This window comes from Acyrthosiphon pisum, chromosome A2 (genome assembly GCF_005508785.2).
Source record: "Acyrthosiphon pisum isolate AL4f chromosome A2, pea_aphid_22Mar2018_4r6ur, whole genome shotgun sequence".
Classification (NCBI taxonomy): Eukaryota; Metazoa; Arthropoda; class Insecta; order Hemiptera; family Aphididae; genus Acyrthosiphon; species Acyrthosiphon pisum.
In genome coordinates, this window is record NC_042495.1 from 36,291,545 (window position 1) to 36,310,395 (window position 18,851).

General features: G+C 29.4%; 1 protein-coding gene across 4 annotated transcripts in view; it reads left to right on the forward strand.

Moving 5' to 3' along the window:
* The first annotated feature begins 6,629 nt into the window (after positions 1–6,629).
* LOC100162601 (cyclic nucleotide-gated cation channel subunit A-like) overlaps positions 6,630–18,851 on the forward strand; it is a 207,743-nt gene continuing 195,521 nt past the window's right edge. For 2 of the 4 annotated variants that reach the window (XM_029489431.1, XM_029489433.1), the window contains exon 1: positions 6,632–7,019. The gene's annotated coding sequence lies outside the window, so the exon portion shown is untranslated. Of the gene's footprint in view, positions 7,020–18,851 lie in introns of all 4 variants that reach the window. The other 2 variants (XR_003839447.1, XM_029489432.1) reach the window with 2 other exon arrangements.

Genomic DNA, 18,851 nt, shown 5'->3' on the forward strand with positions numbered 1-18,851 from the left:
TTTCTGCCAAGTTTTTAATCTCCGCATTGATGAAAATGAATGTTCGCAGGTTGCTAAACTAACAGGTATTGTGAACGCTGCCTGTAGCAATTTATATAGATTTGGGACAATTGGGTAGATACACATCTTCAGTGACTACTTGTTTAACATCATCAATATCAAAATTCTCTTCAACTTTAATCAGACAATTTTTGGTAACAAGCATCTCTGATTTCTAATGTAATAAACGCAATGCGTTTAACTCATGTATATTTTGTTTATGGAATGTGCAACATTTGATAATAACTGAAATAATAAAAATATTTGAATTTTAGGTTTTTGACGAATTGGAAATTTTTTTTTTACTTGAAAAAAATGTTTTAATTTCTATAACGAATAAAAAATTTGTAAGTCATAGTTTACTTTTTAATTTATATTTGTACCTATTATGTGGAAGCTGGATAAATATTTGGGGGTGGGGCCAAGCCCCCCTTAGCCATCACCTATTTGCGCCTATGGCGTACAGGCATGGATAATATTTTACTTACGATCGTAACACAGTATACAACCTGCATGACACCGTAATGGAAATTCCAATCAGTATTGAGGTCAAAATAAAATTCAACCATTCATATTAAAATAATTTGGCTATTAATTATTACATAATGTTAACCTATATAATATTATTATATACATGCGAGCTTCTCAAACACATATTATACTAAAGTTTCAGGAACGCATACTGCTACAGATAATAATGTGCCACTGTATAACGTTTACAAGTCATTCGCTCGATCTGCAATTAAACGATTAGTCACAGTGAATAATCAATTTAATATATTATATTGAGTTCAGAGGAATTAGGGTTACTATTCGACAGTCAGTGTCTGGAATTACGTCCGAGCCCTAATTATTGGTAAATAGTTTGGTAACATTTTGACTGTAAGTTACGTGCGTAATTATTAAATACACTCAAATGTATTATACCGATATTGTTCAGCCTGATGATGGTATTAGGCGTAGTACGATTTTCTGACGAAACCGATTGAAATTTATTTTATTTTATTTTATTTTATTTTATTAGAATTAACACCGGTCGGCTTTTACAAAATTATACACGGAGTGTGTTACAAGACTAGTATATAACAGATTTTTTTTTTTTTTATATATTAATAACTTAAATAAAGGTCTAGAATAGGATAAATAACATAATGATAAATAAAAACAAATAATAACATGGTAATAAATATAAACAATAAGCTAACAAAAATGTGAGCCTCCGTACTAGGGGTATTAAGGTAAGTTCGCTAAGCGCATAAATATAAATAATATATTAAATATATACATAATATTAAAATAACTGCGACAGTTGTATTAAAACAATGTAATCGCCCTATCATGTTTTATTTAAAGTTAAGTATACTCATTCATATTTTAATTACGTGATTGGTTTCTAGTTCTTTTTTTCAATAAAAATGCAAATACGATTTAATTATATATGACGTGCGGAAAAAACTATAACTAAAAACATTGAAAACTTTTGGATTTGATCGAGTTTATACCGGAAACTCGTCCCGAAATAAAATATTACCAATTTATAAATAGCTTTTTTTCAACAAAAGCACAGGGGACTTTTGTAATTAAAATATTATTTTTATTGTTAACCTCAATAATTGACAATACTGCAATAATCTTTTTTAGATTCTGAGCGGAGCGAGGAAGCTATTTTATTTTATAACTTTTAATATTTTTATAATAATAATGACATTTTTGCATGATTGTATGACTTTACAACAGTCCTAGAGACACGATGTTTATACTATTTCTATAATACTGTAGATGTATTATTATTTATTATATTAATATAACATTTTGAACATAATTGGGTCAAACATTTCTATATTATAGAACTTTGACAATTTCAAACATTTTATTGTGTATCGGTTTTAATGTTTAAATAATATTGGTTTATAAGGGGCCTGAATGTAATCTGTTTTTTTGCTCAAAAACATGTCTGACAGAAAAAACTGTCATGCCTCTTAGAGTGATCTGAATTCGATATTTTTTTTTTTTAGGAGAGAAACTCTTCTTACGGGGCGCATTTAACTTGGATTTTCAAAATTCTATTTCTAAACCACATAATATAATGTTGAATAGGTATGACCAATTTTCACAAGCTTTTGTTATTTGCAATGCTTTTTCCAAGCAATGCAATTAAAAATCAAAGTCCTTTGTGCCCTGTAGAAAGTTATCCACTTTCTAAAGAAAAGAATATTAATAAATTTAGACCATTGTACGATGTGTGAGAGTTTTTCCTGTAAAGTTATTCTTGGTTAGCGGTACCGTTGACATGTGGGCTCATTCAGCGTGTACATAGATAGCCCGGTACCCGCATACACTGACATTGTTTAATCATCATTGACGACTAAAATAAAGGCCATGAGCGGCTGCAACGAAATTGCATATTGCCTAAATATTGCCCCTTGAGTTTTGCAGTTTTAATTCAACATCAAGTATATAAAGTATATTATAATATTTTATTATTTTAACTATCTACTCACATTCCTTAAATATAAAAAGTATTCGTTTATTTCAATTTTTTCGTGGACCTTTAAAGTATTTTTAAAAACTGTAATGACTAGCGAGTACAACAATTAAGGGGGTCGCTATACACGTATTTTTCATACGTTTTAGACCAATAAGCGGTGGTAAATTACACTTACTTTGGAATATCAGATTTTAATTTGATGAACTCTTAGACAAAATATCTAGGCTTTTAAGGAAGTCGATTTTCAATTTTCAATTTTAAAAGACCTTAAAATTAAGATTTTTTTTTAAAAAATCCCATGAAATAATTGCTTTACATTTTTATTTATTTTGGGCACATCTGATAAATCAAAAAGTGATTCCTAAAGAGCATAGTCTAGAACAGTGGTGGCCAAACTTTTTTTAACTCGGGCCATAAAAAAAAAAAAAATTTTACCGCGGGCCATAATTTTTTTTTTTTACTTTTAAGTCATCAGAATTTTAGGTATAGGTATATAATTTTACGTAAATGTAAAATATTATATTTCTTTCGCGGGCCAGATATTAAATGATGGCGGGCCGGATTTGGCCCGCGGGCCGTAGTTGGCCACCACTGGTCTAGAAGTTTATAAATTCAACCATTATTTCAATATTACAATCAAACTTCAGGAAGTATGTTAAATTTACTACCGCTTTTAGTAGTTTTTATGGCAATGCAAACAAGAATATTTTCATTTTTCGCGATGCATTGACATGTGCGTGCGCGTGAGAGAATTGCATTCGGTGTCGGTTGCCCGACGCGGTATTACAGCGATTCTTAGAAACACACACTAATGTTCATTTACTACTCACACTTAGACATAACCCAAATTGTTGTCATGTGAATTACCTAGATATTACTCCTTAAAACATGATTTGCTGGAGCCCCCTAACAGACGTAATATGAGCTCCACTTAGAATCATTTTTCGAATGTGATAATAATGTATCATCCATAGCGATGTCGTTCGATTGCATATCTATACGATTTCCACTGCGGTGAGACTTGTAAGGAATAAACAAAATGTTTGACTACCGCACCAATACTTTTTAATGTTTACACAAATGACCAGTCCATCATAGAAACTACTCGCTATTTTCTATATGCCGATGGTTTAAGTGTTTAACGATAGTAGCGCAGGGGAAAACGTTCAGCGAAGTAAAACAGACACTTACACGTACGCTGGAAAAATTGGACAAATACTATACACAGAACCCACTGAAACCCAGGCCAACCAAAACACAAGTAAGTGTATTCCACGTCAACTTTAAGCAGGCAAGAAAGGAACTGAAAATATAGAGTTGGGGCATCAATTAAATATACACAAATACATACTTACCTGGGAGTCACATTAGACGCAGGACATTATCCTTTAAAAGTAACTGTGACAAAAATAAAACGAAAATCGCAACATGAGATGACTTAGATAACTAAGGAAACTAACCGAGACAACGTGGGGATCAAACCCTCAGCTTCTACAAGCCACAGCACGTCTTGATATGCAATTTAGCTGAAGAACATGCATGTCCAGTATTGAGTAAATTGTGCCATGTGAAAAATGTTGATGTAGCCTTGAACGAAACATGCCGCCTATATGTGTGCTTGGGGCCCACACCCGTGCCTCTGGTACAAGTCTTAGCTGGTATCAGAAGAAGTGTGGCCAGCGGTGCTAAAATAATAGCCCGTGCAAATTATGAAAGACACCCACTTCATGGATATCAACCAGCGCCAAGTAGACTGTAATCAAGAAAATACTTTTTTAAATCAACTTCAGAGGATATACTACATCCCTTAATCATGAACGACTTCGAAGATGGATAGCATTAAATCAAATCAACAACTTCAAAATAAGACCAAAAGAAAAACTCCCACTCGGATACCGCAACAAATGGAGTACCTGGAACACACATAATGGATTAAGATTTAAGAGTAGGTGTTGCTCGAACAAAGAAAAATCTGCATAAATGGGGATATAACGCGGGACCGCTGCGACTGAGGAAGCGAACAAACGGAACAACATATTATTATACTAATATGCCCTTTAAACTCAGTTTCATACACACCTGAAGACTTAGTTAATGCAACAAGATGCGGCTATACAAGTAGCCAACCAATGGAGAAAGAATAAGTAATTTAAACAAAGCATCTATACAAAGCCTGGATACAATAATAAGAAGAAGATGCTCATCGATTTTTATTTTAAACACCTTCATAATATGTAGCGTACGAGCGATATAATATTATGAATTTATAAATACCTACAGATTTTAAACAATAATAGTAAAAAACATTATTCTTACAATGTATAGTGTGTAACTTGTATAACAAGTTTCCTTAGTTTATCGCTTCACTTAAAATATAAAATAGTGATTTCATGCTCGACAAATTGAAAGTCAGGCACACTTTTGCTACACATTCCTTCCTAATAACCAAAGATCATCCACCACTATGAAATACACGTCAACGTGTAACACAATAAAACACATATTCGAGGAATTCCCCTTAATATGTTGCGTTTTTTTTTCGAGGTTATACGAAGAATTTTTAAAGTTATTATATGAATTTCGTTGACAGTTTCTGCTATATTTGTATATAGGTTACATTGAAGTCATAAATAACGCGTTTACTTACGTTTTAATGCGATTCGTTTTCAATTATAAATCTATACAATCGATTTGTGTGTATGAAAAGCGTTGCGAATTTTTTTTAGTAAGCACCACAGTAGATAAAAAATAAAAATTTAATGATATATATTATAACAATATTTTAAGCACACATTACTATGATAAACTTTTACATAAATACCTCAAATCAGTATCTTAAACTTTAGTCAGTGTTATAAATTATATATTTACTAACCTACCTACATTGTATAAATTAATTTAATTTAATTTTGAAATTATATAATAAGGTTTATGTAAGCTATTGAATAGGTATAATTTATAAGTTATTATTTATAAATCTCCCCCACCTATATAAGTCATCGTTTTATACCGAATATATTACATTTTGTATTTATGTATCAGAAAATATTATATACTTATCTATAAATATTAACATTTAACAATAATATTTATTATACTGGATCATATCATTATTATATAATAATTATTATTTATTATATTATACGATTTACAAAAAAATAAAATATTTTAAATATTATCCTCATCGTATAATTATGGATTGTTAAATTAGAAACAGAACCTAATGCCATCGTGAAAAAGTAAAAAAAAAACTATTTTGAAAAGATTGATGTGACATCGTTTTCACGTCCCGTTCAAATTGAAAGCTCTTCAGCAGCAATCTCCTCGATCGAATTTAACGTCGGATCAAATTCAAGTGTTATTGCTTCGATAATAAGGGCACCGTTTTGAGTCAGCATTTCGATAATGTTAAGTTAATAGCAGTGTACGGTGTAATCGCACACGCGTCTATCGTAATCTGTATTATAATTTATAATAATATATCATGTATTGCTATATTATCGTTATTATCATGGCTATAATTTCATAGTGCACGCATAATATTATAATAATAACAAAAACAACAATACTAATAATAAAAATAATATACAAGTATATAGATGTTGAAACGTGAATTTATATGTAGGTATATATTACATGATGTAGCCATGTAGGTATACCGTACGCGATTTACCTACCTACGCTTTCCGATTTGATCGCGATCAAGCCAAAATATCCACCGAGCTTAATATAATCGTACTGTGGTTTTATCTCCCGCGTTTTGGAAGCTCGTACGTACACAACAATGGGGATTAATCATGGTTAGTGCACACATTTTCGAAACTTTTAAACTGCCTAACCTATAACACCTTTCTCTCTCACAATAAAAAAAAATGTTAATACGCAAGAGAAGGAATGAGTGAATGAGAGAGATCGAGAGAGCAGTGAGATAGTAATATAGTATGAGGGTTATGGTGACGGGGTGAATCAGAGTGTGGTGGTGGCGATGTGGAGGCTGGCAATTATTATTATTTTTTTTTTTGGGGGGGAAGGTTTCCTGGGGCCCGGAGAGCGTCGTCGTGCATCTACTAGCTTGTCCGGCGGCGTCACGTCGTACTCGAGAGGAGCAGTCAGTGTGTAGTGTAGCGCGCTCGCGACAGTACCGACCGGTCGACGACTACAAATTCGCATTTGACAAAATTCGTTGGTTTTTCGTTTTGTTTTGGTTTTTTTTTTTTTACTTATTTTGTTTCCCTCCTTTACAATTGATTGTACCCGAAAATTGTTCTCCTTATTCTTTCGTCGTTTCGCATATTTATTTTTGTGATTGCGTTTTGTGTGCTATATAATACATGGAAATTCGGAAAAAAAGATTTTAAACAATTTCGTTCAATCATTATTAATGTAATCGTTATTATTTTTTTTTTTTTTTTTAACTATTTCGATTCAAAAATTTTTTTAAATCAATAGTGATATATAATTGCCCTTGGAATTTAACTCAAATCTACTAAATGTGAGTACGCCTGACAAAATACATCTTACACACAGCTAATTTTACCACTTCAATTTGAGTGAATTTTTGAAATAATACTGTCCGATATATTATAATTAAACTTAACTGGAATTTGTACATACAACTTGACGTTTTTTATATGATATAGGTTTAATCTTTGATTGTTTCAAATACTACATATTTGATTACATAACATACTTACATATATTACTAATGTACGTATTTACCTATTCCAAACATTTTAAATTTAAATGTATTATACATTTCTAAGTTAATCATAATATACTATAAATACTACATGCATCAAATAAAGCGAATAAATAATATTATATACAAATGAGTTAAAATTATTTTACAATAATACAAACTGTATTATTACAGAAATTCTCGGTATAATATACGGGGTGTAACAGGAAGACCTGATAAAAAAAAATAAAAAAATGGTGCTACTTAAATGTATGCTACAAATTGATAAAATTACATGATTAGTAAATAATTTAAGAAATATCTCGTTAACAAATTTCTAAAAATAATATTTAGAAAAAAGTTATTACGTTCCAAGTTAATTTAATCAAAAAAATATTAATATTTAAAAAAATTCTAAAAAATTAACTACTTGACTTAGATAAATATTTTTGCCGTCAAAATTGTTCTTATAATCAGATTCACAAATTGGATATTTTAAATTTAAATTTAAATTTTTTACTTTCAGTATTGAAAGTAAATATATACGTATATGTGTAGTGCAAGTGAATATAAACTATACCTTTATAAAAAAAATTTTAAAATATTGATTAGAACAAAAGTTATTTCATCTGTTAGGTCTTCCTATTATTACACCCTGTACATATAACAGTTTAAAAAATTTAATTTATAAAAGAAATTAGATATATATGTATTTTTTCCTTGGTGACCTGTAGTGGGCAAGATGGGCAATATATTTCAATTCAACTTGTCAATGTACTAGTTTAAATTAAACATCATACAAAGTATTTCTGCAGAAGTCACCATTTTAACTTAAAATTTTTTTGACACATATTTACAAAATCGTTTTTTTTTCCGTTAAAACAGTCAAATTTCAATAATTTAAATTGAATTCTTTAAGTTGTTTAAAAACTATTTTGTGTTTTAACATTAATAATATTAAATGAATAGCAACAATTTACAATTATTATAGTACTATTTGAATACTATAATATAACATAAGTTGGTCATTATTTAAATGAAAATAAAATAATTTTACTACGTTAATTAAATATATCAATATATTATTATGTAAATAAAAAAACGTAGTTTAAAATACGTGCCAATTTTGCTTTTTCACATAGTTTTTTTAAAAATGATATACTATATTATATAGTATAGTTATGAAATTAAAATTGAATTATTATTTTATGAATGGGACATTTTGTTTTTGTAACATAACACAATGTTTATCTTTTGAGAGAAATATTATACTATTAATTCTGTCGTGTCTTATTGCTAGGAAACTCAACTTACTCTTATGTCACTGTTTAAGTTTGCCATATTTGTAATACAATGGTTATTAATTTAAAGTTTTTAGTAAAGTCATAATAGAATGAATAAAATACAATATGTTTGAAAAATGTACAACAAGTAATATAATACCTGTTGTTTATTTTTGATTCGTATAATGTACTACAACTTTGGTAATGGTAGTGGCGTGCAGCTAATCGAAATAAGTGTAATTTCAAATAATAATAATATTTGTTCCTACAATATTATTACCAATTTCATTAATTTTTATTTGGCATAATCATAGGAAATCAATGGTCCGATAAGTTTTATTTTTATACAGATGGTAAATAATATAATTTTAAGATGTAGTCATAAACAGAATACAATTATTTATATGTAAGAACTAGGTCGAACATTATATTATTTTAAATGTATTAAAATTAATTATTTTGCATTTTTATAAGTTATACACATGATTTTTAATATTATTCTGATAACCATAAAAAATAGTTATTCATTTTGCATAAAGCATGTAATAAATAATAATATAAAAGAACGTGAAAGTGATTTATTCAAAATCACAATAAATATATTGTTTCCTACATTTGATTAATGACAGACATATAGGTAATACACACATATTTTAAACTACTTAGGTGTAGATTTATAGGTACATAATGTTTATTGATATAATTAATTTAATGATTTCTATTATTATTTACGTTATACATTTGATACCTATTTTAAAACTGCAGTTGGTCTAAATAATATCTGAATTTATGCTTATAGTATAATTTTTACTTAAATTTAAAAAAAAAAACACTAACATTCCAAATGGTACCAGCTACACTATACCTACGTATGTTTACGACCGTTATTACGAAATAATCCTAAAGTTCGTGTAGGTGTACGTTCATCTATCAGTATAACGATGATGAATGAGTTGAACGATTACTTTACCCCTATAATGTTCAGTTTTCAAACCGCAGTTAACCGTGTTAAATAACACGACTAATGAAGTTAGAAAATTATTACAACGCAATTGTTTTTAAAACCGCTATTAGAAAATGAACGTAATTTTAACATATATCAACATAATAATATCATTTTTAGTTTGCTCTAATACAATAATATAATGCGAAGTATACCTGGTATATCATACAACCTAACCAACCTACAGATTATAATAACACGCATTACTCAAAACGTCGTTGATATTTTATAAAGGGATTAGGTAGTTCATAATTATTATTGTAATCTTGATTGCCGACGAGAAATTAGTATTTAGAATTTACATTTTATTTAAGTTGAATAATTAATGACTCTAGAGTTTAGATATTCGTGTATTGTGTATAATATACTTTGTATACACGATAGATAATTTAAATATTATGATTAATACAACTTATCATTTTCGGTCATACAACTTATACTATGATACCAATTTTCGAATTCTCATTTATATTTATGATTTTCATTTTCATTTTAATTTTTCTTATGAAATGTTCGACTAAAGTACACGGGTAGAGCAATATGAAACAATGGCTTGGAATATATAATATATTTAACATTAATTACCGCGTAAAAACAGAATACGATGATTTTCAAAATCAGTATAATAATATCGAAAGCGTAAAAATGTAATCAACTATTTTATATTACCTAGTTAAAGACAAAATACAGATTTAATGTGAATTGTATGTGTTGACATTACAATAACTTTGAATAATGTAAAAATGAAATCTCATTATTCTCATAATATGATTAATAATATAGAACTTTTTTAATGTAAATATCGTGTAAATATGAATAGTATGACATTATAATATGTGGTATAAAAGACAATTAGGTACATACTACTATGTAATACTATATTAGTGATGATAACTGTCAAAAATAAAAATACTACAGTACTTGTATTTTTCAGTTCAAACAATCCAAACATTATCCAAACATTATAATTTTGATTTTAAAGTATTAAAATTCATAAAATTTATGTTTACATTAAACAAAATATTACATTTTTCATTTAAAAAAATTTACCGTTTTTTGCAACTTTTATTCGTGGGTTTGAATGCTGATGTTTACATTAGTACATTTAATATTACTAAGTGACATACTTTAACACAATATGTTCGAATTTCAACTATGTAGTGTATTCTGTTTTGAGTTTATATAAATAATTACTGTTTCAACCTATACTTCATTAAGAAATTACTATTTTTATTAAAGTGATTTTTGTTATTTTACGGGTTTATTGTAATTTGAAACAGATGTGTCGGATAGCATTATAATTTACGTTATATTTTATTACGAAACATTATACAGTGTGTTTTAAATTTCTTTTAGTGTGTAAAATAAAAAGTAATAGTCCGTGTGATGTGAACGCATGAAATGTGATATTATTATAAGCGTCATAACCTTTATCATTTCAAAGTTTTGAATTTATTTAGATATATAAGCTTATAAAGTTTTTCTAATGTATGCTTATTCTAAGATGTCATAATATTATAATATGTATATAAACTTCTTAAAAACATAACATTTCATATTACAGGTAGGTATGTTTTAATAATATGAATTTCTTATTTAAAGTAGGTAGCCAGATTATCTTAAAGAAGAAAAATAAATTATGCAATATCAACAGTAATAATATCATAGGAACACAAATATTATTTCCATAAATTATTTTTTCTGTCATCAGTGTAAGATATCTGTCAAATTGATAAACTATATTTTCAATATTCTGTAATATTCTATATAATATTTTTCTTTCCAAAAAATAAAAAATTTTCCAATCTACTTTTTGGGCTGTAGTTTTGAGAAATTAATAAGCAAATTCATTTTATTCCTTTTTGTACAGTTCAGTAGTTAACAACATTATTAATATTTCGAATCCTTACTCAATGACACTGGTACAGATGTTCAATGTTATGATATTATTTTTAAAATGTAGCTAACATAGATATTTTCAATTTTAATTAGTTTTAGCTGATTACTATGTGTCTTATAATTGTAATAGTCTTATAAATTTATGAATGTTAGTATACGTGATACAAATAGTTAGATATTTCAAATAATATTTGAAAAATACAAATAAATATAAATATTCTTTTTTCTGAAACGCATTTCGTTTAATTATCTATATACTTAATTATGTGACATAAAATATAGTTGTACAGTTGGTTAAAGGTTAGGTACCTACCTAGGTTATACAAATGTATACTATATATAATAAATTAACTTGGTCAGTGAGGCCATCAACTTCTTCAATAAATAAATATTTAAAAAAAATTTACTTCGTTGAGAACATATATATAAGCCTCACATTATTTAACATTTGTGAATAGTATTGATATCATAATATGTCTTGAGACAGTCAAAACTTAAATTTTTTTTCCCAAACGTTTTTTCTTAGAAATATTTTAAAATTAAAGTTTTTTCGACACTTCTTAATGTTCAATAAAGTTGTGATATTTGCTTGATCTTAAATTAAGTTAATGTCTATTGTTTGTTTTGTTTACTTACAAAACGTATATAAATAAAAAGCTGTTTTTAGCGGTTTAGATTTTCCACAAAACTTTACGCCAGGCATGTTTGTACATGTCACAGAGCGAAACGATAATTTTTTTATGTTTCTAAACATTCTTTTCCTAATGCCATAAATAAATTGTCACACTTATAATTCATACACCTGCGTGGGTTAACTCAACCACTTTCCTTACATAATCTCTATCCGCTTGGCGGGACTGATAGAAGTTTCCATGGAATGACATGTGAAACAAATATTTTTTGTCCATTACAAAAGTTAATGTGGTTCGAACAATAATGGACGCGTTTGCTTTATCTATTTAATAATAATAATAATAATAATAATATTATAATCCAATGAATTTATTATTGTTAATTTATAACATCCAGTCCTCCTATACGCGCACACACACATGTACAACATATAATATACGTATCTATAAAAGTGTGTGGGTGTGTGTACACTGTACATATACACATACACAATTGCATCCGGTGTAAACATATTGGTAAACACACTGTTATATTGTACAGACCACAAACTTAATCGCCTACGGTAATTCGTCAATATAACGTTACGGGTAATCAAAAATCAATACTTTTGCTCTTCAGACACACACACACACACACACACACACACACACACACACACACATACACAGCGACAAGTGATTTATTAGAGGGGTGAGAACGCGGTTCAAATCCGTCCATAAATTATCCACCGTTCGTCGGACCAAAATGTTGATGGCGCTAAACTTTTTGCAAGTCCAATTTACGATACATTTTATCGTTATTTATTGTCAAGAGTGAAGTTTTCCGCCTGGAATTAATGCGCGTTCAAGGTTGGACGTCCTATGTTATACGTATGGAGATATTGAGCTCCTTCGTACTATAGTCTAATTGTATCCAAGGAATCGTGGCGGCGGCTGCGGCGTGGTTGCATATGCTCGCCGGCTACCGGTTTTCAATAAATCACTCTTTGAGACTTTTCTTTTGTACGCTGAACTAGCACTCATACTGGAATAACATCGAAAAACTATATCGGACCCTCAACTAACAGTGGGCGTCTACTTAACTCAATGACGCACGTGTCATTCCTGCTGCAGCAGTAATATATATAATTACCTAGTTATATAAATTGTATTACGCCACTGGTCAACAATAATGCACTTTTCTGGTATAGGTACCGCGGCCGATTATAGAACTGCAGTAAGTGTAAAACTGGGTTTTCACTGTATCATGTCGGGTCGTGTTTCGTATATTTAATATTTATGTAAAAAAATTTCGTTAAAACGTTACCTACAACAATAGTTGAATTTATATGCAATTCAACGCGACATGGTATATAGTGGAAACCCGCCTTAACGTCAGTTCACGATATAACCCGTAATATTGTAACCCTAAGAATATGGTTGGAAAAGAAATAGAAGACACTTCTAGTAATGGATATTAAAATGAAATGCAAGTGATCGGACATTTCCTCATCATAAAATTGTGCCTATTGCAGAGTTAGGTCATATAATTATATACAGTGAAACCTCGACAAATCAAAATCCAAGGGAAATTATATATTTTCGACTTCTCGAGGTTTTTGACTTACTAAGGTTTACTTACTAAGGACCTTACCGTTAGATTAGGTTAGACTCTGCAAGGGAACAGCATATTTGTTTCAAATTATTAAGGTTTTCGACTAATCGAGGGTTCCATTATAGTTTAATTCCTTACATTTCAGGACTTTTTAAATTCGGTAATAAACAGGCAAATGAGCATTATGTTATTTTGTAGTTTTAAAGGTTAAAATATATACAACCCGAAAGCACAATTTTAGATTCAATTGCAGGTCATTGATTAATTCACACTGTTGATGAACATCGATACTATTGTCAAAATACTAAATATAGTGTAATGACTGGTGAATACCTAAAGCTTTGTGTTTTTTTTGTTTTACACATAGGGCGTTATTGTTATTTTTATATTTTTTTATATAAAATACTAACCCCTTGGTATCTCTAATATTGATTTTTTTTTTTTTAAATTCAACAATTAATTGATTTGGTATTAGAAATGAAAATATTTGATGCGTTTATAACATGCATGTATAATAATTAATGTAAGTATATCAAACATTTTTTTTGTACCTATCTATTACAATTTACAATATAATAATTATATTTTCGACAAATTACATTTATTATTTTTAGTAATTGATGGTGTTAGATGCATAACTAATTTATTAATTGTTTGTTTAAAAGAATACTTTACCATCTTTACTTACTTAATAATGGCACCTCTGAAATAAATAATATTATTTTTTTGTTTTTTAAGAAGTAATTTGCAATTATATTATGTTTATTAAGCCATCTAATTAATTCAATTTCTATAAAAAAAAAATTGCATAGATATACTTTATTAGTGAGTATTAAATATTAATAATAATTGTAAAATAATTATAGGTGCAAATTCACTGCAGTTGTCGAAACTTTAAGCTATCGTAGGCTATACTAATTAAGGATGAGTCCTTAATCTAATAATGAAAAAATTAATCTAATAATAATAATATACATTCAATAGTACCTATTCAACTTTTCAAGTAAAAATATGTAAATATTGAATATTTCTGTCAATATCAATATTTAAATTAGATATTTCTTTACTCTTGGTTGTAGAACGTCGAAGTCTCATGATCTTATTACATATACCAACTATATAATACACCTTCACGTATTCACTACTTTTACAGAATCCGTTCTGTGTAAACATTCAATGCCAGTATATAAACAATCCTCAGACTATAATATTTTTATTTGCATTTGTATACAATTCACTAATAGTAAATATGTACCCCATTAATGCCAATAGGTAGATACCTAATGGCCATGACGATCTAGTCGAATGGCTGCTCGAATATAATTTTATTTTTTCACGAACAGTGTTGAACATATTTTATTCATTCGTTAACGCGGTAGTGTTTCAAGATTGGTTATTTTTTTAGCAGTATACGATATAATAGTATAATATTATTTAGTATTTACACAATGTTTACTATTCTATAAGGGAATTGTCGTATCTGACATTTTATTTAGTTATATTATAACAATTTAGCGAGTGAATCGTTTAAATAAAAAAAGTGTAAATATAGGTACACCACGAATAACCTATGGAAAATAAATAAAAATGTCTAAGGTTTCATTTCAAACATCATAGTCGTGGGTGCTTCATGAGACATTAAGGTATACATTCTAGTACCCATAGAAAATTTAAAAGTATACCTATTATTATTAATTATTATATTATGTATGTTTGATAATTGTATAAATAATGCGTTATTATTTATTTTTTTCTAAATTATGGTGAGCTTTTATGAATTTTTAAAAATCAATTAACGTGCCTTGTAAATTATTTTATAAGTTTTCCATCGTATAGTTGTTATAAACTGTTATTAAATAGTTAATATAAGACGAATATTATTGTTTGTAGTAGGTATATAACATAATATCTACTTTTAAGTTATAGGTATTAATTACTGGTAAAGAAACGATAATAGTGAAAATTAATTAATTTATCTCGTGATGACAAAAGCCAATCGCTTCATGTTTAAGGCAGGGACTGTAACCGGACCGAAAATAACCAGTTATAGAACCGGGAACCTTGTGTTAATTGTAAACCGGAACCTAAACCAAAACCATTATTTCAAATATTTAAATAACCTGATCAAATCCCGAACCTAATTTTTTATGTTAAATTTTTTTCGGTTTTTTTCAGTTATAACTTTTTATTTATAAGTAAATTTTTCAAAGAAATTTTATTATATTTTGTTCGACGTTTTCAATATTATTTATTACTTAATTTATATTTTTTCCTAGAATATTTTATGTTATGCATAAGGAGAGTATCACCTGTATAATTTATAATTTAATAATAATTGATTATAGTTTGTATACTATGATATAGCTATTGCCTATTAGCTGTGCATTACCGAGTATTATCCAAAAATATTTAAACGAAATTATTGACGAAAGGGGAAGTCGGAAATATTTTAAAAATAGATGGTCTCTTTTTCCCCGTCATAGTTATACCACAGATTATATGAAAACAGATTGTGCACTTCGATGTAAACAAAAAAATGGCCTGATATGGTGGCCTCCAGAATCAATGTGACCATTTCAACGGACTAAAAATATTTGAAACTTATCATGTACTGGTGGCTAACCTGATAGTGATAATTGGTGATCGAAAGCTTTTCAAATTGATAAGCTGAAACGGGCGCTGTGTATTATTTATGTGTTATTTTTCCATCTGGCCCGTTTCAGACCACCCCCCGCTGGCCTGTAAAATGATAAGCTTTTGATCGCCAATACAACAAAAACAAGCATCTTGTTATCCACTCAAATGACTGATATGGTGCACGGTTTAAGATAGTACTATCTTAGATCGTGATATGGTGTGTATGTATATACAATAAATTAGCATTAGGATTTGTGGTCACACTGATTTGGGAGGCGACCAATCAGAGCACCTTATTCAATTTTTACATTGCAGCATAGGAAGTGCACAATCTGTTTTCATATAATCTGTGGTTATACCATTGATTTAAATGGGCATAATGGAATCAAGTTCATTAATAGCAAAGTGTGTGTGTACCAATATTGAGCGTGTAGTGTCACGATAATATAATAATTAAATTATTATGGTCATAATAAAACACTAAAGTAGACATGAACGCCGACAATCGACGACAGTTCAGACTGTAGTTCAGACTCCACTATTCATTCGTGGAATTATGAATTAAGAAATATTAATTATCAATGGTTATATGACATAATTACTAGTTAATCATTTGTGACTACGAATTACGAAAGGTGAGCTAAACTAGTAGATCTGGGTACTGTAGAAGTACCTACTTTTACCGGTTACTCGGTTGTAGGTTATGATAGCCAATAGGCCATTATTGGATACCCCATTATTGAATATTATTATTATAATATTATTCACAGGATTAACTATTATGAATTATAATTACTTATACTTAATACTTAATAATATATAGTACCTACACATTTTTTTTATATTAAAGCATAATTTTAAGGTATTAAGTCATATGTTTTGGGACATTTTTTTTATGGCATTAAAGACTGTTTCCTACTAATGATACTAAGAAAGAAAATATAGGTTTGAGAATTAGGTTCCAAAGAATAACATAAAGACTCGCACACATCAAATACGGTAGCTAAACGATCTAAAATCGCTTACAATTTTAATTAAAAAAGATTTTTTGTTAACAGGTTACAACCGGTTATAACCGTAACCATAACCACAACCCCAATTTCATAATTTTAATATTTAAGATTATAACCGAAACCTCAGGAATTTTTTTTTGAAAAACCTAACCGAAACCGAAACCGTAAAAAACATAAAGGTTACAATCCCTGGTTTAAGGTAGATATTTTAATGAACCCTAGATAACATACAGCTAGTTTTCCTTATTACAATATAATATTACTATAAAACCACAACGATTAGTCAGATAACCACCCTGAGGTGGCACCCTAAATTGTACGACATAGGGTTACAGTTGAGGTAAAATAATTTATATGAATATTATATTCGTCTCTTAATTGATATATTATACGAGGTGAACCTTTTTAACCCTGCGTTCGCTACATCATACTGACTCGGGCAAAATACCACGATATTTGTATACGTGTAATACCTATTATATCTACTGTGTTCGCTCATACGAGTACGTATTTCGTATGAAGTTTTTTGATTTATCAAAAGCAAAATTAGCTTATATATATATAATTTATGACTCCGCGATTGCACTTTAACGACTCTTTTTTTTCCTCGTTATTACTTTGGGAACCAAGTTTTTGTCAAGCTGTCGGAAAGGAAAAGTATAATTTATTTGGTGTTATTTTATATATTATTATATACCTACATAAAAATTATAATAATAAAGAAGAAAAAGTGGCAATTAACAAAAAAACTAAAGAATCGATGAACCATAAATTTTATAAATCGTTATCGAAAAAAAAAATAAGACAATTATTACCTTAGAGATTCCTAACCATTCATATTGCACCCCGACGACATATTCGTCCTCGGACAAAACATAATATATTATTATTGCTAGAACGCGGGCAATAATAATATTATTGTAAACGCTCTGTATATAAAGATGCGCCGCTTCAGCGCGTATCACCATCGCCGTCGTCGTCATTTGTCAACCCTTCAGTTATTTTTAATAACCCGTCCGAAAACCCGACACTTTCCAATATCGCGTGGCGGCTGTGGCGAAGAAAACATTATATTATTCAAGCACACACGCACACAAAGTTTGTACGAGAGATCGTCGTAGTCGTCACGTCGTCGTGTATTCGTAGATGGTTATATAATAATAATAATAATAATAATAATAATAATATGACGACGTTGACGGGACGTGTATTGTGTGTGTGTGTGTGTGTGTGTGTGTCGTCGTCGTTTCATCGCTGAGTCGCGTTGCGCGCGCGCGTGGGCCGACTACACGAGCTCGTTCGGTTCGCGATCAACCCCAACCCTCCCGCCCCACCCGTTATTATGACCGCAATCCTCTCACGTTGCCCCACCAACCCCTCCTGCCCACCCGTATCAATTAAACAGCATCGGCGGCGCCTTTGTGCCGGCGGCGATCGCGTATTCGCGTCCGGAGTTTTGTACGCGCGCATTGCCCCGGCACGTCCGGTCGCGGCCAATTTTCCGTTTTCAGTGTCGTTTTCGTCGCTGTACACCAAATCTTTGTTAAAATTATTACTATTATTATTAATGATATAGCGTAGGTAT